Source organism: Physeter macrocephalus, chromosome 13, assembly GCF_002837175.3.
Source record: "Physeter macrocephalus isolate SW-GA chromosome 13, ASM283717v5, whole genome shotgun sequence".
In the NCBI taxonomy this organism is placed as follows: Eukaryota; Metazoa; Chordata; class Mammalia; order Artiodactyla; family Physeteridae; genus Physeter; species Physeter macrocephalus.
Genome location: NC_041226.1, coordinates 56,699,665 through 56,722,247, shown reverse-complemented (window position 1 = coordinate 56,722,247; position 22,583 = coordinate 56,699,665). Strand labels below are relative to the sequence as shown.

Below are 22,583 nucleotides of genomic sequence, written 5' to 3'. Positions count from 1 at the left end.
GTCCTCTCAGAACTTGCTGCAGCAATTCAGTAACAACTTCAGGTTTCACTTCTAATTCAAGTTCTCCTGCTATTTCCACTACATCTGCACATCTGCAGTTACTTCCTATACTGAAGTCTTGAACTCCTCAAAGTCATCCCTGAGGGCTAGAAACAGCTTCTCCCTAACTTCTGTTAATGTTGATATTTTGACCTCTGCCCATGAGTTACAAATGTTCTTAATGGCATCTAAGATGGTGAATACTTTCCAGGAGGCTTTTGATTGACTTTGCCCAGATCCATCAGAGGAATCACTATTTCTGGCAGTTGTACCCTTAGGAAATGTATTACTTCAATAATATGACTTGAAAGTCAAAATTATCACTTGATCCATGGGCTGAAGAATGGATGTCTTGTTTTCAGGCACAAAAACCAACATTATCCTCATTGTTCATCTCCATCACAGCCCTTAGGTGACCGGTTGCCATTGTCAATGAGCAGTAATATTTTGAAAGGCATCTTTTTTCTGAGCAGTAGTTCAGATGACTAAAAGATTCAAGAAACCATGTTGTAAACAGATGTGCTGTCATCCATGCACCCTAATGTTGGCTTTAAAAACCCTTCCCTAAAAGCCATCAAGGAGTTCAGGTCTTTTGAGCATTAGCTGCATGGTTTCCTTGCTTGGTGCCCTGCAAACGCCATAATTTCCTTCACCATAACCAGGTATCAGCAGACTGGCTTTGCTGCATGTCGGGCAAGCAAACCTGAGTTCGACTGGTATCTTACACAGTAAAGACAAAAACCTCAAAGTTACCTAGGGGTCCTTTCAGCTGAGCATGTGAACCAAAAAGCGTATGATAAGATACATGATAGAGAGAGTGTTTTTACATTTTGTAGATTAAAATCTATTTTGAATGTTTCAAATACTTTCTTTTTCATAGAATATTGTTTGGAATTCAGAAAATTACTAGCTTTCCTTCAGAACAGTGTACACTGGGACAGTCATCTTTAAAAGTTAATTCACTTGAGTCACTTAGAAAAATAATTGGAATTGAAGATGTACACTTTTATATAGTCCATCACATTTCAAATTACAAGCTCTTATGCATCAGAAAACAATGATTGTTCATTAAACCATTATTACCCCCAAGATTTCCTTCTCTGTACTCTCCTACCAACATCCTCACACTCATATGCTATCTCAGCCAAGAAAGAAGGGGCTACCTGGATAAAATGAATTTACAGCTTTTCATTATAGATATCAGATTGTATTATTGGAGTTGCTCTATGAATCTGAGAACACAACATGACTTTAGTTGTAAGTCTATTGGAATAGAGAAGAAAATTCATGCTCATAAATTAAGCAATTCTAGCAACAAGAATCAAATAGCAAGAGACAGTTTTTTTTGGACTGTATCTATGACAGGTAATAATTATCAAAGGGAACTGGGAATCTAACAGCATATAAGAATATGGAGGAAGATACCAGTTAGAAGACTCTAAATTTTTAGAAGTACACTTAAGCCCTTTCCAGCAGTGGGGGAAGGTGGGGGCGATGAAGTGGGAGGGTGGGGCCACCCGAGGACCCTAGATGCCTTTCTAGAGCATGAGCGCCAGCTGCAACTGCTTCTCTTTGGGGCGGGGGGTACCAGCAAGTACAAACACTACCCTCGTCTAACTGTTCCAGGGATGAAGAGGACACAGCATGTCCCCACCCCCATCAGCACCCTCCCTGCCACTCAGATGCTGCTTGACTCCTCCATCTCCATCCGCTTCCTCCACTCTGAGTCCAGCATGTCCCTGTTCTCCACGTTCTCCCTGTCCGATGGGGAGAAGGAGCCAAAGCCACTGGTGTTTGCCTAGCAGCCCTCAGAAAGCTCTGCTTCCAGCTTTGCTGCCGTTTGTTCAAGGACCTTGAGATCACCATCCGTATACACACATTCTGTCAAAGATGCTCCTTGAAGTCAGAGAAGGGTCCTGTGGACAATGCCAAGCTGACGGTGGCACACCAGAGCGGTGTGTTGAGAACACCAGAGCGGTGGCTGAGCAGATCTGGGAGCTCTTCATTCACTGAAAGCATGGCTGCACCATGGCGGGGATCAGGAAGCCATCTTCTTGGATGTGGACCTCCACGGTGCCTTTCACCATCAAGCTTAGTGCTTAGAAGGACCACAAGGGGAGCTGTGACTACAGCCCCAATGTGCCCCCAACAACCCCAGCTGCCTGCTCTTCTTCAAGATGAACCTGGAGGCTCATCTCAAAGAGTGTGAACACATCAAGAATCTTCATTCCAAGTACTGGTACATGTTCAATGGGAACCAGGACATGTATGAGACACACCTGGGGACATGCCACTTCAAGAGCTTAAATGGGTTCCTGCAGGCAAGGGACAAATGCTTCCATGAGATACAAGTAGTGAAGGCCCAGGAAAATCACTCTCTTTCTTCCATGCTGGGCTAAGTCTCGGAGAATACTGACAAGCTGATGAAGAGCCTTGAGCTAAAGTTTGATGTCATGGACAAAAAATAGAGCAAGCTCAGCTACGACCTCATGGAGTTCCAGAGGGAGGTATCTAATGTTGAATGACAAGCTGTCCCACACCAGTGCATGGCTGAAAATGGGTATCCTAGGATCCTAAGATCCTCAGCAGATTTTCAAGTGCAAAGGAAACTTTCTGGTCCATCAGGGCCCCATCTGCTGTCTCTGTTCTATTCCATGGATGACCTGCCCTTAGGGGCTCCTCTGACCAGACCACCAATACATGGGACACATGTACCACCTTGCATTCAGGGGTGCAATCTCTACAGTGCTCAGAAGACTGCACCATCACCAGGTAGTGTGTCCAGAACCTGCAGAAGGTGAACATAATCCAGGCCCACAACAACCCAATGTACATGCTGGTCTGTTTGCATAACATGCTCTTGAGTGGTTTCCTGAAGACCATAAAGACCTGGGACATTATGGGTACCAAACTGCAGTTGAAGAAGGATCTCACAGGCCTCAACAAGTGGGTGTGGGCAGTGGTGGCTGTTCAAGCAGCTTCTACCAGACAAGCAAGACCTGGGACATTTGGAAGTTCAACTGCATCCATGTCCTGCAGACATCTGGTGGCAGTATCTACTCCATTAATGTGATGAATCATTTCATCGTGTGTGGCACCTATGAGAATCTCATGCATGTGTGGGATGTTGAGTCCAAGAAGCATTTATGGACCTTGACTGGCAGGCCACATGGGCACCGTGTATGCCCTGGTGGTCATCCTGATGTCAGACCAGACCAAAGTCTTCAGCACATGCTACTACCAGTCCCTCAGGTTTTGGAATAGGGACATCATCTACAAGCAGATCCTACTGTATCACCAGGGCAGGGTGACTGTACTGGTTGTGTCCCGGGACCAACTTTTAGGGGCTGTGGGTAGTACTGTGAAGGTTTGGATTTGCTAACAGAGAATCCAGGCTGGGTCTTGGCTTTCTCTTGGCTTTCTCTCCTGGCTGGCCACTCAGGTGGTCTCAGGGTCTCTGCCTGCCCTGTGAGCATAGGCAGACAACTCAGTCAGCCAGGAAATGCTTGGCCCCATCCTGGTTGCTGCCAGAACAATGCCAGTTCTCTCTCTCTGGGTGCCCAGTCCACTCTCTATCTCTACCCCAAATGGACTGCAGGCCACTTTACTCATGTTTTCTACTGTTTTTAGACTGTATGTAGATTTGATTAGTTCCTGATTAAAATAAAAGCTGCATAGAATGTGAAAAAAAAGTAAACTAATCTGGACAAAAGATATGGAGTTGGCTTTAGTTAGACAAAGAGTCTATCAAGGCTGATCAAATTATAAGTTACTGTGTATAAAAATTCTCTCAAGCTGTTTGCCTGGGCATAGAGCAAAATAAAATGAAATAGATGAGTGGCTGATTTACAGAAGTTATAATTTTACTCTAGAAATCTAAGGTAATTTCTTAGTCTTTAATATAACAAAGATGATTGTTAATTCAATCAATATATATCAATCTATACATATACAACATACATAAGCAAAATACACATACGAACATGAGAGCAACAAATATACCTATAAAATTATGGTCACTTTTATAAACTTTGGTCCTGTAATGTGTTATGTATATGGTACATTCATATGTTCTACAATCATATTCTCTACATAGTATCTTCCAGTAAAAGCATATTACCAATCTAATGTATAGGGGAAAATATACATTTGCTAGGTAGAGACTGATCTGCTAATTATACAGATGAAGACTGCATTTAAAATATCTGGTTATCCCAAAGATGGCATTTGAGCAATTGATAAGTTTCCTGCTCTAGTTGGTGATGTCCATAACCTGACCTAATTAGCACTTTAAAGTTATATCCAGCTAAATCCATCAACATAGGCATTTGTGCTAGCTTAAGCAGTATTTGTGGAATTATTTCTGGGTTATATTTTCTTATGCATCGTTTAAATCTAAGAGCTATCATACAAGTAGTCTCTACACAAAAGTAATTCTGATCAACTCTCTGCACTTATAAATCCAACACAGTTGAGAAAGAAAATGGATGTTGTACAAAAGATTCAAATGACAACAGATGCAGACAGACTGTGCACCTGGCACATTCCAACTCTTGTTATCACCACGCAGTGCAAATGACGATTGGTTTCCTTAATCCTGTGATTGTGTTCTGTACAATTTGAATCATTTTCCCATAACTTTTGAACCTCCTACAGGCATCTATGTCCCAAATTTCATCTTTCATTGCATTACATCATAGTATTGTAGCAGTATAGCATGGCACTGTAAATTGATATTTTACATGCTGCCTCCGTATGCATTTAATACTGATAAAAAGAAAACTACTCATAACAGTAATGGGTGACACAGGCAAGTAAGAATTATTTGGAGGTACAGCAGCCACACTCAGTGTTATAAGTGGCAATATTTTTTCTGGTTAGTTTCAATTTCACAAATATTTATCACAGCCTGCATTGTGGGCAAAAGCAAAAATGTAATCCCTGTATTCAAGGAGACAAAAATTACACATGAAACATTTAAATATAATTCAGACAGTAATTCTGTGCTAAGATGTTTGGTGCAAACTTTAAGTTTTATATATGTTCTAAAATGATGTAACTAAGGGTATTTATAAGGTAAATCCCCCTGCCCTTATGGTGGCATTCTCTTAGCCAATCACAATAGCTACAATTATTAAGCACTTACCATCTACCATCATTAACATTAACTAATTTAATTGTCCCAACTACTGTGTGAGTCATTTTGTATTTTAGACCATCAGGTCACAGACGAAAATATAGATTTGGGGGAGGTTAAATATGTCTTATTATTCCCTTCACGAAGTGCAGACAGGATTCAACTGTAGGATTCTATGATTCTGGAGTTCATTTGCTTAAGCCTTTCACCATCCTGCCTAATTAGGTCCTAGTATGCACAGTATTTTTCCCCAGCTTTATTGAGATATAATTGATATTCAACATTGTGTAACTTTAAGGTGTACAACATGCTGATTTGATACACTTATATATTGCAGTATGATTACTAACAGTGTTAGCTAACACCTCCATCAAGTCACATAATTATCGTTTGTTTTCTGTATTGAGAACATTTAAGACCTACTCTCGCAGCAACTTTCAATTATACAGTACAGTATTGCTATGTAAGCTCACAATGCTGTGCATTAGGTGCCCAGAACTCACAACTGGAAGTTTGTACCCTTTCATCAACATCTTCCCATTTCCCCCACGTCAGTCCCTGGTAATCACCACTTTAGTCTCTGTTTCTATGAGTTCGTCTTTTTCACAGTATTTTAAAAAATATTTCTCAGCATTAGTAGACAAATTTTGCAAGTGAGGGGACATTTGCGATGACTGGAGGCAATGCTGTTACTGGCTTCTGGTGGGTAGAGGCCAGAGATGCTGCTGATCATTGTACACTGTACAGGATGGCTCCCTACAACCAAGAATTATCCTGCCCAAAATATCAAGAGTGCCAAGGAGATGTTAGCTAGATAATTCTTTGTTGCAGAAGGCTGTCTTGTATGTAATTTGGTTAGCCACACCCAGGCCTTTATACAGTAGAATGCATTAACATTCCCTCTTCCAGTTATGACAATAAAAATGTCTGCAGACATTAACAAATATCCCCTGATGGATGAGCAGCTAACACCCCTGCTTGAGAGCCATGCCCTGGAGTAATTAGCTCATAGTCAAGTGAGGAAGAAAGAGAAATAGCCTTGCCAGATAGTCATGATACTTCATATAGCTAAAACAGAGGGAGAGAGGGCAGCAGGAAATTAATGTTGCCTAGGTCAATTCATTGAGTCTTCACTATGATGTGACTGTGAAGGGGCTTTTAAGGATAAAAAAAAAAATACCAGTCACAGAGAAAAAGAGAAGCCATTTGATTCAATGGGAGAAGACTGTAAAAAAAAAAATACCAGTCACAGAGAAAAAGAGAAGCCATTTGATTCAATGGGAGAAGACTGTAAAAAAAAAAATACCAGTCACAGAGAAAAAGAGAAGCCATTTGATTCAATGGGAGAAGACTGTACAAAGTCATAGCAGAGGATGGAAAAATGTGGCAAATGCAGGAAGTGAGGACGTGTTCATGTGACCATAGGGTACTCAGACATTTGGCCAAATATTATTCTTGGTGTGTCACTGAGGATGTTTCTGGAAAAGATTAACATTTGAATCGGCAGTCTGAGTAAAGTCCCACTCCCTAATGGGGGTGGGCCTCAACCAATCAAATGAAGACCTGAATAGAACAAAAAGGCTGAGTCAGAGGAAACTTCTATCTGACTGCTTGAGCTAGGATATTGCCCTTTTCTGGCCTTCAAACTCCTACTGAAACATTGGCTTTTTTGTATCTTAAGCTTGCTGGCTTTTGGGTTGGAACTTATATCATCAGCTCTCTTGGTTCTCAGACATTCAGATTCAGACTGGTACTATGTACACAGGCTCACCTGGGTCTCCAGTCATAATCACATAATCATGTGAGCCAATCCCTTGTAATAAACTTTTAAAATCTCTCTCCCTCTCTGCAGAATCATGGCTAATAAAGCAAGTGATAGGTGACGTAGGATAAAGAAGAGGCTGGAGAGTGAGGCTGGTGTCAGACTATTCAAGGCCTTGTATAATGAACTGAGACATTTCAACTTAACCCAGAAGGAAAAATGAGCTAACAAAATTATTACATGGTTACCATTTTTCATGTGTTGTTTGTCAAAATGGGGGATGCCAGTATCAGATTATACATGTTTGTTCATGAGTTCATTGGTTTGAAGAAAAGTGGGTTTTTTCTGACAGTACGGAGTATAACCAGGCAGAGAGAGGCTGGAGACTGAATGAAAAGTCCTATTGCTGTAGACTAGGCAAGAGATGATAACAATGGGTACAGGTTGCTAACTGCAGAATAAAGAAAGGACAGTTCAGGCAGAAGGAACAACACACAAGGGGATATGATAAAGAGAAATACGAGGGGCACAGCAACTCTTCCTTATTCAACAATATATCATGGAATTTATTCCTTGTATTCCAACATGGTTTCTGGATTCAAAGAGGCCATATTTATACTCTGTTTCACTTCCCCCAAAGCAGGGATAAATTCAGAAAGTTAACAATATATGTAATTGTCTTCACTTATATCCTTCCAGACAGTTTCTAAACCATGCAAGTAACATATTGTTGACCCAAAACAAATAAACTGCCAGTTACTTCTCTAGCAAAAGATGGGTTTATTTGAGAGGAACAAAGAATTGCAATTTGCGGATTTTCAACCATGGCAAACCATATGCAGATCCCTACACAGCGAAAGGAGAACTCTTTTAAAGAGAAGAAAAAGACATTGGGAGGGCTATGGTAAACAGAATCCACTGGAGGAACTGAGAGTTTGAAGAATAGTAGCTTTTTCATTGGCCAAGTTGTGACAGGCTCTCATTGGCTGAGCTTTTGCCAGGCAAGAAGAGAAAGTCTTCTTCCTGTTTGGCTCTACTATTAGTGGTAAAGTGTGAAATCTTCCCTTTCTGGCCTCCCCACTCTATTTTAATTGAAGTTTCTGTTTATTAACTTTTACAATATAATGTAAATACATAAAATAAAACATTCCTTCCCTGTTTTTTCTAAGTAGTACAAAATATGAGTTTGAATGAGCTCTCCTACACCCCAAATGAATACACAGGTTACTTGCTTCTTACACAGAGCAACCAGCTATAGTTAAGTATTTAAAAGAACCCTTATCTAGAGGGCCAGATTTCTCTCCCCTGAAAAAAATAATAAATTATGGAACTTTGATAATTAGACAAATTATAAGGCTTTTTTAAACATTTTTATTGGAGTATACTTGCCTTACAATGGTGTGTTAGTTTCTGCTTTCTAACAAAGTGAATCAGTTATACATATGCATATATCCCCATATCTCTTCCCTCTTGCATCTCCCTCCCTCCCACCCTCCCTAGCCCACCCTTCTAGCTGGTCACAAAGCACCGAGCTGATCTCCCCGTGCTATGTGACTTAATATATATTTCTCTCTATTAACTGCATAACACATGTCTAGGCAGAAAACAAACACAAGAGATGAAAGTCAGAACGCCAGCAAGAAGATTTTCTTTTTCTCTGTATTTTACCTGAGTTAACTGAGTGAGTCCAATAAAACCTTTAAGGCAATAATTCCTGAATTATTATATGCTCCCGACTGCACCCTGGAGACACATACACTGACAGAATACAGGTGGCTGTGGAGTACTTCACTTAATTGGGCCAATTAAGCTTTAGTATGAGAGAGATTATTTTGGCAATTCAGAAAATCTAAGATTTTCACTAATGGGTAGGTAAATAACTGTCTGATTCACATTCCTCGTGGTCTTTAGGATGGCTCCAGGCAGAAATGCACATTAAAAGTCTGTCTTAAAAAAAAAAAAAAAAAGTCTGTTTTAGCAGTTCTCACCTAGCCACCTATCGAACTCCTCTTGGTAGAAAAGCTTTGAAATGCTCTGTTTACAAATGTGCATGATTGGAAATCACTGTGTTAGTTCTCTAAGTATAATGGTTTTTAACCTTATTTGTAGTTATAAAATAAAAGGTTCTGTTTAGTTTAAAAGACTTAGGCTTTAGAAGCAGGTAGGTTAAACACTGAGCTGGCATCAGTATCTGTCTTTCAGCCTCCCGTCACCCTCGCTGCTGCCCCTGCCCTCAGGCATAGCATAGGATAGCAGTTTATCACGTATGGCAAAGGTGGGAAGTGATAGAATGCTGAAGAGGTGTTAAAGAGACAGGGAAGAAAGAAAGGAGGTTAACTAGACATTACAGAGCTGTTCCTGTTCCCAGGAAGCTAGGTAAAAACCATAGCTCTGGCCCTCCCACATTCATTTCACGTGGGGACTGTTGCTGATGTTGAGATTTGTGCTGTGTTCCTGGATTGATGTATTAATCCTACTTCATTTCAGAGCAGGCGCAGTATGTTACTGAAATATGTATTTTCTATTTTACACTTTCTTCTGAATTACAAATTCTCATAAATAACATTTAGAAAGGCAGGTTGCTTACGAAAAAACCAAAATAATATATATTTCTTTCTTCCTGAAATCATGTGAGAGTACAAATGTTTAATGAGTTTTGTAACAACATTAATAATTCATTCTAATATACAGTAGAACCTGCCAAAAAAAAAAAAGTTATTTGAGGCTGGATTTGAGAACCAAATTTAAAAGCATTTAAGGCTGATCCATGGTCTATCTCTGATCAAGGAAGAAAAGATATCCTCCTACAATGCACCAAAGTTTTATATTTTTCATCCTTTTTAAAAACTGAAATAGCAAATAAAGTTCAATCAGCAAATGCAAAAAGAATGAATTATTTTTACTTTTATAGGGAATCTGCGATTCCTTCAATACTCCCCCCATCCCCTAGGCTAAACTATTTTAAATGTTTAGCTAACAGATGTTAACACTACTATCCAATAACAGGAACCAGGCTCCTTTGTGAAAGAGGTGAATCTAGAACCAGGTAAGAAATATTAAAGACGAGCCATGAACATGACCTGGTGCTGGAAGCAAGGAAGTGTTAAACAAATGATGGGATTATGTCAAAGGGACACAGAAGTTAACTGAAAGAGATACCAATGTCCAAAGTCAGAAAAAAAATTAGCAAAAAATAAGTAAAGTATTATTGGATTATAACCCAGAGTATAAAATAAATGTCCACAGGTCCATACTGATGTAAATAAATGATTGAATAAATATATTAATGGAGAGTAATAGACAAATTGACTATGCAGAAAAATTCCAAATAATTTATGTAGATACTTCACCTTCACAGATGTCGAGTAAATCCACACTCTTTAAACAAAGGCTGCACATTGTGATGCCCTTCCAAAGAGGATGGTACTGACACAGGGAGGAAAAGAGTAACTTTACAGTAGAGAAATTTGACAAACACTATCTCAGCCAGTTGATCAAGTTTAATATGAAGAGTGATAAAGTTATGTTGATGTATGTACCCCTGGTATGATGTGATGGGAATGGCGCTTTACCCTCAGTGGTTTTTTTCCCATACGTCCAGCCCCGGCTGAATCATGAGTGAAACACCAGACAAATCCTAATTAGAGGTTGTCCTACAAAACACCTGACTAGTACTCTGCAAACTGTCCAGGATACCAAAAACAAGAAAAGTCTGAGAAACTGTCAAAGCCAACTGAAACCTAAGGGGACATGATGATACAATGTGGTACCCTCTGTGGAATCCTGGACCTGGAAAAGGACATTACGTAAAGAATAAGGAAATCTGGATAAATTGCAAACTTTACTTAATGCATCAATATTAGTTCATTAATTATAACAAATGTACCTTACTGATATAAGATGTTAATACTAAGGAAAATGGGTGAGAGGTATATGGAAACTCTGGACCATCTATGCATTTTTTTCTCAAAATCTAAAATTATTCTGAAATTAAAAGTTTATTAAAAATTAAAATGCAATTAATATTTCAGTTCCTCAGTCATAATAACTGTAATTCACATGCTCAGTATCCACATGTATTCTATTGGACGGCACAGATAGAGAACATAGCCTTCATTGCACAATTGTACAAAGTCTTTTGGGCAGTCTTCTTCTGAGCCATTTTTCAGCTTATATCTTCCCTCTTTTCACTAACCCAACCTCCATACTAAGGTTTGAAGTTCTAGATCTAGGGGTGAAAATAGAAGAAAACATATGCCTGGTCTTCTGTTGCTCTCTCCACATTTCAGATATTCACATTTAATAGTCTTATTTAAAAGTTTGAAGCATCTGGTCTTGCAATTATTGTCCCAAGATTTTTTAAAAAGTTATTTGATGTACAGCAACTATTATGAAGGAATGATCCCCAAATCCATTTAATTATCTTTCCATTGGTCTCTTAGGAATTTGGTAAATATTGTACTTTTCCAAAGGTTATGAACCCTCTGGGATTTTGCTCATTGGCACAGAACTGCAAATCTTCATCCAGCAGATTCTGTAAAAAATTTTTATCTTGATTACAATAGTGTTCACCATGTTTATTATAGAAATACATTTCGTATATCATCTTGAAGTAAAATCTTGAACCATACATAACATAAACACAAATGGCCAGAGGCGTCTTTAATACATACAGTCTGGATGTCATATTTCTAGTGTAATTGAAACCCAGAGCTCCCATTTCTTCTGAATATCTATTCTTTGGAGGAAAATATATTTTCACCATTAAGACAGGAATAAAAACAAAGAAGTGGGGAAAAAAACACTGCAAAAGTTTATAGATTTATTTACTATACACCTAAATCTGTGTAAATCAGAAGAATCTTTAAATTTAAAATGAATTTTAAGAAAAAAGTAATTTTGCTACTCTAGGAAATATAGCGTTTCCCATTAAAATATCATTGGTAGTAATAACCTGCTCCTTTAAACTATGACCCATTTGCAATAAAATTTCCTATAAGAATAATTCCTAAAATTTCTTATTGTTTCACAGATTTTCACACTGTCACACAACAGCTTCTTAATAATTCCAAGAATACACACTGTCGTAGTATCCATTACCTTAGAGCAATTGCGTCTAAAATTAATGTTACCATTATTTCCATATATTTAAGTAAATGGAGTAAAATACTGTAATTCAGTAATTTATAAAATTTACATCACCAGAACTTCACATGCAGCTATTTTCTATTACTTCTGAACCTCCCATTTGCTGAGGGATATAGGATATTTATGTATCTTGGGAACTAATGATTAAGCTTAACCGAGTCATTACCATGGCATATTCCCACCTGTGCCTGTGTGGTAAAACTGCAGGGCTTACCTCATAACATGTGTATGGGATTTACTGACAAGCTTCGTAGGAAAGAAATTATGCTAGAGGAAAGCTTGAACACATACAATTTGATCCAGTAACAATGCCTCAGACCTCACAGAGGACACAAGAGTCTTCTTATGAAGTGTTATCTGTCCCGCAGAAATACACCCAGCCTAGCTCCAAAACAAGGGAACAGATCCTAGAGAAAGGACCATTAATTAATTCAGGAACAGCCATTTCCCTAAAGCTCTCAAATACACTGGTTAGATGAGAACTTGTTTCAGTATTTCTATAATTAAAGAATATTAGGCAAAAAGAGTCAGGACAAAGTCATTCTTTGTGGACTTCAAGATTCCAGTTCACTGATGGTGGTAGCCATGGGTGATGATGGAAAACAGTGACACTGGCATGTGTGAGAGTGAAGGACTTGGGAAGAGAGGGAAAACACAGCAGTAGTAGCCAGTGGACATGATACAGTAGCTGGTAATATATGTTTGGGGGCTTATATGAAACACACCCTGAGGACATCTCAAAATATTTGGACGAAACTTTGAAATGGGAGGAAGCCCCTATTTCAAATGAATAGCACTCTCAATGTATTATGTGTGTGCCTTTGAGTTAATGTGGAAAACAAAAAAACTGGTATATACACAAAGGTAATATAGGATGAATATGTTTTGAACCAAAAAATACTGAAGACATCAAACACCTTATGATGTATCAGAGACAATTTTATAGGCTTTTAACATAAAAGTGTTAATTTGCGATTAAACATACATCTTCATTTTCACCATTTATTTCTAATATGAGAGATGGGTACAGGGTTTCAACACAGTTTATATGTTCCACAGTGAGTTTGTTTTGCTACTTTTTTTTAATGCACACTGAGTTAAAGATCAGTTGACTACTTCATTGTTAGTTCAGTGAAATAAAAGATGAAATCAGCAGCAGGGTCCAATATTCTAAGTTGTCCCATTGTGCCTTTACTTCAAAATGGTCTAATGGGATAAAATATATTCCACCTTCTCTCTCTTGTTTAGTAAAGATATATGACTTCCCTGTCAGAGCCTTACAAAGGAAATGAAATCATTGACATAACCTAGTGAGTCTCAACTGGATACAATGCTTTAAATGATGTTTTTGGTTTTCTCTCTTGTTTTGTATGACTTGGAAATTTTCATTTTTAATTTGTCACCTGCATGGGAGGGAGGAAAAATAAAGATTGCTGAAACACTGGGCTTATTTTCATGATCACAATAGACAAATTCAGCTGGATCTCTGTGTCCCTCCTTCCTTTATATCCTTTACTGTCAGGGATCCTTGCCAAACCCCAGCTTAGCATTTTCAGAGAAGGCAATTAAAAAGCAACTAGTAAGCTTTTCTCTTTCCATGGAAAGAGGAATCTATGAGCAGTAGATCAACAGTAGAATGATACAGACCTACTTTAGTGATGATTTATATGTAACAATTGTTGGGAGTGTATAAGAAACAGATCCCAAAATGAATGTGACTTTAGTAGCTGTTCCATTAACCCAAGATTCAAAAAAATCTAGGAGGGAGCCAGTACTGTTTTTCAAGATATTTTCACATTTGAGTTACTTGTTAGAATGTGCAAAGAAACTCTGTCATATAAAGTTTATTTTTTTCTTTTTTTGAGGTTACAGGATTATACATAAGCCTCCAAAATTTTATTTGTTTTCTTCTTTGGAGGTAGGTAATGTAAAAATAAGAAAATATATTCATTTAATTTTTAATATGAAGACTTAAGGACCTACTCCTGTCATTCACTAGCAGTATGGTTATAAGAAAGTCATTTTACCTGCCGGAATTTACTTTAATTTCATCTAGTGAAAATTAATGCACATATCAGTTTTTATCACTAAAGTGAGCATCAAGTTAATTTTGTAAACAACAGTGCTTATAATATATAAAGATTTATAGCAGAGCTGACACACTGGCTTCAAAGAGAACACCTCCAAATATGTTTTCTTTTGCCTACGCAAGGTTATACAAATTATAAAATTGCTTCCATTTTCAGTTCCAGTATGTAAAGAGCTTGGAAGTCATTATTCCCACATAGGTCACAGAGCAAACTACCCACTCTGAAATTTGGAGAGACAGATGAATACAGAGAGTCACAGATGAGATATGCTCAGGTAGAACAGAAGCCACTGGAGCCATAAACTGGTAGAAACACTTAAATGGTAATATTGATGAACTGCTGGAGGCTGAGTGTGGACTAGTATGAAAATGAAAAATGTATGAGGACTTGGTCTTGGTGGGGGAGGAGCTCACACTTCCTTGGGCTTTGCCTCTTGCAATTCATAGTGAAGAACTGAGAACGAGCCACTCATGGTTCTGTCTGGCAGGGGAGTAAAAGAGTGATCCTTGTCATGCATGTCCACATCCTTCTAAATAACAAAAGCCTACTCTTCAGAGGAAAAATCTTTACCAGAGACTTTTCCAACAGATGTATAAGGGTATTTCTCCCACTGCAACCCCAGTTAGTCTTCATATATCAACAGGAGGTGGGAAAGGGGGAAAGCTATACAATAAGAAAAATGTGTGAAGCCCAGAGACACATGCCCACAAAGACTGATTTAATTGGAAGATACTAAAATAATCCTCTTCTTCCAAACACTTACCAATATACCAACAGGACTCCAGGATAATCATAGTGAATTATAGCTGAAAGAGCTGCAGGAGGCAGACTCAAAATGAGAAGGAGTACTTAGGATAGGCCAAAGTCAAGAGTGGAGACAAAAATGAGGACACTAGAGAAATTTGAAGTCTCTGACAATTATCACTACAGCAAGTACAAAAAGAACAAAACTCAGCTCCTAGCCAGATTAACATAAATCCCCACACTAGAGTTCTATTTACCACAGTTCCTATTCCCTGACACAGCATGTCTGGCTTTTAAGAAAAAAAGTTACAATGCATACTAAAAGGCAATATGAAACACAAACACAGTCTTTAGATGCAAAGCAAGCATCAGAACCAGCCTCAGATGTGACACAGATGTTGTAATTATCAGACAGAGAATTTAAAATAATTATAATAAATATGCTAAGGTTTCTATAAACCTTATACAAACCTCTATAACCCTCTATAAAGCAGATAATATGCAAATAAGTACTGTAGGCTGAGAAATTGACATTCTAATAAAGATTCAAAAGAATGAGTTCAAATTCAAAAATACTGTAATTGAAATGAAAAATGTCTTTGAAGGGCTCATTAGCGGACTTAACAAGGCTGAGGAATGTATCAGTACACTTGAAGTCAAGGTCAGTAGAAACTTCCCAAACTGAAATGCAAAGAGAAAAAGAATAGTTTTTCAAGAACAGAACAGCAAATAACTTGGAGACAGCTTCCAAACGTGTAACAAATGCATAACTGGAATACCAGAAAGGAAAAAAAGAGAAAGGTACAACAGCAATATTGCCATAATATCGACCTGGTGCTTTCCAATGTTAATGGCAGATATCAAGCCACAGATCCAAGATGCTCAGTAAACATAAAGAATAAATACCCAAAAACAACAATAACTGTAAGACTACATCTAGACATATACTCAAGCTACAGAAAACCAAATACAAAGGAAATCTTAAAAAAAAAATTAGAGGGAAAAAAATCTTAACTATAGATGAACATGGTAAGACCAATAGCCTACTTCTCATTAGAAACCATGAAAGCAACAAGAAAATGGAATGAAATGTTTAAAGTGTTGAAAGACAAAAAGAAAAACACTAATTTAGCATGCCACAACTTTATTCCTCTTTCTTCAAAATGAAAGAGAAATAAAGACTTTATCAGACAAACAAAAACCGAGTTAATTCATTGCTGGAGGTCTGCCTTGCCAGAAACAGTAAAATATTATATTCAGGTAAAAAGGTTATAACATAGGTAAGGAATTTGTATCTATATAAGAAAGCAAAGATATCAGAGAATAAATAAATTAAGGTAAAATAAATTCATTTTTTCTTATTCACAAATAATGTAAAATATAACTGTTTAAAGTAATACTAATAGCAATACTGCTTTGGATTATTACAGCAAATGGTGAAATAAATGACAGAAAATTTCATAGGAGATGAGGGGAAGTAATTGTGAATACTCTGCTATAAGGTATCTGCACTACATTTGAGGCAGAAAACAATTATTAGAAAATGGATTTAGAGTTGTGAGAAATATATATGATATACTCTATGTTAACTACTAAAATGTACTAAAGGAACTAAGGTTGATATGCTAATAGAGGAGATGAAATTAATATAAAATTCTCAATTAAAGCCAGATAAAACAGAAAAAAACACTGCATATGTAGAAAACAGCTACAACTATGGTTGCCATTAATCCAAATATACCAATAATCACTTTCACTGTAATGGTCTAAATACACAAATTAAAAGACAGACATTGTCAGACTGAGTAAATATCAAGATCCAACTATATGTTGTTTATAGGAAATCAAATTTAAATAAAATCAGTTGAAAATAAAGGATGGATAAAGGTATACCATATAAACACTAACCCAAAAAAAGTAAGAGAATTAATTTCTGACAAAGGTGACTTCAGAATAAGGAAGATTGTCAGGAATAAGGAGAGGTATTACTTCATGATAAAGTTATCTATCCTCTAAAAAGACATAGCAAACCTAGTTGACTAAATACCTATATTAGTCTCTGTCTGTCAAATTACCATAAACGTGGTAAAATAAAACAAGATAAATTTATTTTATCATAGTTCCAGAGGCCAGAAGTCCAAAATCAAGGTGTCATCAGGGCTGTTCTTCCTCTGGATGCTTTTAGGGGAGAATCCATTCCTTGCCTCTTTCAGCTTTTGATGGCTGCCAGCATTCCTAGACTTGTGGATGCATCACTCAACCTCAGCTTCCAGGGTCACATTTTCTACATTTCTTTTCTGTGTCCTCCTCTTCTGTCTGTCCCAAACCTCCCTTTGCTCTTCTCTTCTAAGGAAGTATCATTTAATTTGGGGCTCACATGAAGATGCTAGGATTGTCTCCTTATCTCAAGATCCTTAACTATTTCACATCTACATAAACACCCTTTTTCCAAATAAGATAATATTCACAGGCTCTAAGATTTTAACATGGATATCTTTTGGAAGATCATTTTAAAAACTTTAATACTCTTCATTTTTGAAAGCAGTCTTAGGTTAAAAAAGTATTGCATAGGAAGTACAGAAGTTTTCATATACCCCCCTCTACCCACACACAGTTTCCTCTCTTAGTGTGATGCATCTATCACAATTAATGAACCAATACTGATGTATTAAGTATACCATTTACATTAGAGTACACTCTGTACTGTAAAATTCTATGGATTTTGCCAAATACCTAATATCATATATAAAATACATCAATGTCATACAGAATAAATTCAGTGCTCTAAAAATGATCGGTGCTCAACCTCTCCCCTACAAATCCTGGGAACCACTAATCTTTTCACTGTCTCTAAAGTTTTGCCTTTTCCAGCATGTCATATAGTTGAAATCATACATTATGTAGCATTTTTATACTGGCTTTCACTCAGTAATATGTATGTAAGTTTCACTTAAATATTTTCTAATTATAGATTATCAAACATGTTAGACTATTAAAATATTGTATAATCTAAACCTTTTGCTAAATCTTACAGACATATCAAGTTTATATTAAAATAATAAGCAATAATCATTTTATTTGAATAGAAGAATTCCTTTATTGGGTATAACTTCAATATTTCACACAGGTAGGTATACGGCTAAAACTTTTGAGTTAGTGCTCAATGATTTTCTATTATTTTCCTAAAAATACAATTTTGTCTAGTCTAAGATGTGGATATTAATAATTCTGTTGCTAGAATAATTCTGTCTAATATAATTACATTCTGCAGAAGTAGAATAGCCTATAATGAGAAAAAGTTTAAATTTGAAATGCGATGACCTGACTGCAGACAATTTTTACGGTCTATGGCTTCAAACAAACCTACTGTCAGAAGACTCTAATTTTGTTTAAGTTTTTCAGTTTGATTTGATAACTATCCAGTAGAGCAAATTTATAACACCTTGATCTCTAGGGGCATTATTTCTGCATTGGAAACACAGTAGCTCTTTATTCAGGAGGAAAAAAATTTCTTTATTCACAGTTTTTGAAAGAGAACTAAAAGTTGAGTACTTTTCTAGTCAATATTCTTTCTGTAACTCACTTTGGAGAAGAGAAATGATTTAGTATTTTGGTTAGGTTCACAATCAAAGTAAATATGTTCATCTTAAAATTATCCAATTAATTACAGTAATGTAGGAACATCTAATCAAATTAATTTATACTGAAAAATGGTTGAATGACCTAGCCAACTATTTACAAAACTTGTAAGTAACACTGATTAAATGACAGACATCAATTTTACCCTGTATTGTTTATTTGCCTACTGCTTACTTACAAATATTCCAGACGTAATAACAACACCAGAAAGATTGATTGTTTTATCAGGTTTGTATTTATTTAAATCAAAGTTCAATAAAATATATGTTTAGAAGAGAAGAGAACTTAAAAAAATTAATTCCATTCCTAAGTATTTTTAACTTTCCTTCTTGTTTCCTGGGATTAAAATCTACTCTAAGCTAACTTTTGCTATGGACATGTTTATATTTAATGTTTCTGTTCCATTTTCCCTTTTGCTTCAAATGGATTAGATCTCCAGTACTATTATGCTGTGATAAGTAATTCTAAATCTTTAAAGATCTGCCCTATAGTTTTGTTATTTCATAGTACTATTTATCTACCTGACTTCCCATCATCTTCATTACCAATTCCCTAGTGCAGTTAATGTCATGTTACTATGGGGTGGGGAGGATTAAATATGAGCTACTATTAGCTATTAAGTTCTTCTCAGAGATAACTGTCTATTTCGAAGTGATTTACTTGTTAATCTATAGGGGTTTCTGATGCTATCAATTTTACAAATTGAAAAACATAGAGGGAGACCTTCAAGATGGCAGAAGAGTAAGATGTGGAGATCACCTTGCTCCCCACAAATACATCAGAAATACATCTACATGTGGAACAACTCCTACAGAACACTTACTGAATGCTGGCAGAAGACCTCAGACTTCCCCAAATGCAAGAAACTATCCACGTACATGGGTAGGGCAAAAGAAAAAAGAAAAAACAAGAGACAAAAGAATGGGGATGGGACCTGCCCCTCTGGGAGGGAGCTGTGAAGGAGGAAAAGTTTCCACACACTAGGAAGCCCCTTCACTGATGGAGACTGGGGGGTGGCAGGGGGAAACTTCGGAGCCACGGAGGAGAGCACAGCAACAGGGGTGCGGAGGGCAAAGCGGAGAGATTTCCGCACAGAGGAGCGGTGCGGACCAGCACTCACCAGCCTGAGAGGCTTGTCTGCTCATCTGCCAGGGCAGGTGGGGGCTGGGAGCTGAGGCTCCAGCTTCTGAGATCGGATCCCAGGGAGAGGACTGGGATTGGCTGTGTGAACACAGCCTGAATGGGGCTAGTGCGCCACAGCTAGCCGGGAGGGAGTCCAGGAAAAAGTCTGGAGCTGCCTAAGAGGCAAGAGACCATTGTTTTGGGGTACACGAAGAGAGGGGATTCAGAGCACCGCCTAAACGAGCTCCAGAGATGGGCGCGAGCTGCGGCTGTCAGAGAGGACACACAGACAGGCATGAAAATCCAGCAGATTCTGTAAAAAATTTTTATCTTGATTACAATAGTGTTCACCATGTTTATTATAGAAATACATTTCGTATATCATCTTGAAGTAAAATCTTGAACCATACATAACATAAACACAAATGGCCAGAGGCGTCTTTAATACATACAGTCTGGATGTCATATTTCTAGTGTAATTGAAACCCAGAGCTCCCATTTCTTCTGAATATCTATTCTTTGGAGGAAAATATATTTTCACCATTAAGACAGGAATAAAAACAAAGAAGTGGGGAAAAAAACACTGCAAAAGTTTATAGATTTATTTACTATACACCTAAATCTGTGTAAATCAGAAGAATCTTTAAATTTAAAATGAATTTTAAGAAAAAAGTAATTTTGCTACTCTAGGAAATATAGCGTTTCCCATTAAAATATCATTGGTAGTAATAACCTGCTCCTTTAAACTATGACCCATTTGCAATAAAATTTCCTATAAGAATAATTCCTAAAATTTCTTATTGTTTCACAGATTTTCACACTGTCACACAACAGCTTCTTAATAATTCCAAGAATACACACTGTCGTAGTATCCATTACCTTAGAGCAATTGCGTCTAAAATTAATGTTACCATTATTTCCATATATTTAAGTAAATGGAGTAAAATACTGTAATTCAGTAATTTATAAAATTTACATCACCAGAACTTCACATGCAGCTATTTTCTATTACTTCTGAACCTCCCATTTGCTGAGGGATATAGGATATTTATGTATCTTGGGAACTAATGATTAAGCTTAACCGAGTCATTACCATGGCATATTCCCACCTGTGCCTGTGTGGTAAAACTGCAGGGCTTACCTCATAACATGTGTATGGGATTTACTGACAAGCTTCGTAGGAAAGAAATTATGCTAGAGGAAAGCTTGAACACATACAATTTGATCCAGTAACAATGCCTCAGACCTCACAGAGGACACAAGAGTCTTCTTATGAAGTGTTATCTGTCCCGCAGAAATACACCCAGCCTAGCTCCAAAACAAGGGAACAGATCCTAGAGAAAGGACCATTAATTAATTCAGGAACAGCCATTTCCCTAAAGCTCTCAAATACACTGGTTAGATGAGAACTTGTTTCAGTATTTCTATAATTAAAGAATATTAGGCAAAAAGAGTCAGGACAAAGTCATTCTTTGTGGACTTCAAGATTCCAGTTCACTGATGGTGGTAGCCATGGGTGATGATGGAAAACAGTGACACTGGCATGTGTGAGAGTGAAGGACTTGGGAAGAGAGGGAAAACACAGCAGTAGTAGCCAGTGGACATGATACAGTAGCTGGTAATATATGTTTGGGGGCTTATATGAAACACACCCTGAGGACATCTCAAAATATTTGGACGAAACTTTGAAATGGGAGGAAGCCCCTATTTCAAATGAATAGCACTCTCAATGTATTATGTGTGTGCCTTTGAGTTAATGTGGAAAACAAAAAAACTGGTATATACACAAAGGTAATATAGGATGAATATGTTTTGAACCAAAAAATACTGAAGACATCAAACACCTTATGATGTATCAGAGACAATTTTATAGGCTTTTAACATAAAAGTGTTAATTTGCGATTAAACATACATCTTCATTTTCACCATTTATTTCTAATATGAGAGATGGGTACAGGGTTTCAACACAGTTTATATGTTCCACAGTGAGTTTGTTTTGCTACTTTTTTTTAATGCACACTGAGTTAAAGATCAGTTGACTACTTCATTGTTAGTTCAGTGAAATAAAAGATGAAATCAGCAGCAGGGTCCAATATTCTAAGTTGTCCCATTGTGCCTTTACTTCAAAATGGTCTAATGGGATAAAATATATTCCACCTTCTCTCTCTTGTTTAGTAAAGATATATGACTTCCCTGTCAGAGCCTTACAAAGGAAATGAAATCATTGACATAACCTAGTGAGTCTCAACTGGATACAATGCTTTAAATGATGTTTTTGGTTTTCTCTCTTGTTTTGTATGACTTGGAAATTTTCATTTTTAATTTGTCACCTGCATGGGAGGGAGGAAAAATAAAGATTGCTGAAACACTGGGCTTATTTTCATGATCACAATAGACAAATTCAGCTGGATCTCTGTGTCCCTCCTTCCTTTATATCCTTTACTGTCAGGGATCCTTGCCAAACCCCAGCTTAGCATTTTCAGAGAAGGCAATTAAAAAGCAACTAGTAAGCTTTTCTCTTTCCATGGAAAGAGGAATCTATGAGCAGTAGATCAACAGTAGAATGATACAGACCTACTTTAGTGATGATTTATATGTAACAATTGTTGGGAGTGTATAAGAAACAGATCCCAAAATGAATGTGACTTTAGTAGCTGTTCCATTAACCCAAGATTAAAAAAAATCTAGGAGGGAGCCAGTACTGTTTTTCAAGATATTTTCACATTTGAGTTACTTGTTAGAATGTGCAAAGAAACTCTGTCATATAAAGTTTATTTTTTTCTTTTTTTGAGGTTACAGGATTATACATAAGCCTCCAAAATTTTATTTGTTTTCTTCTTTGGAGGTAGGTAATGTAAAAATAAGAAAATATATTCATTTAATTTTTAATATGAAGACTTAA

General features: G+C 37.1%; 1 pseudogene; it reads left to right on the top strand.

The window, feature by feature from the left end:
• Positions 1–1,667: 1,667 nt before the first annotated feature.
• On the top strand, positions 1,668–3,421 carry LOC102973405 (E3 ubiquitin-protein ligase TRAF7-like; annotated as a pseudogene).
• Positions 3,422–22,583: the final 19,162 nt, after the last annotated feature.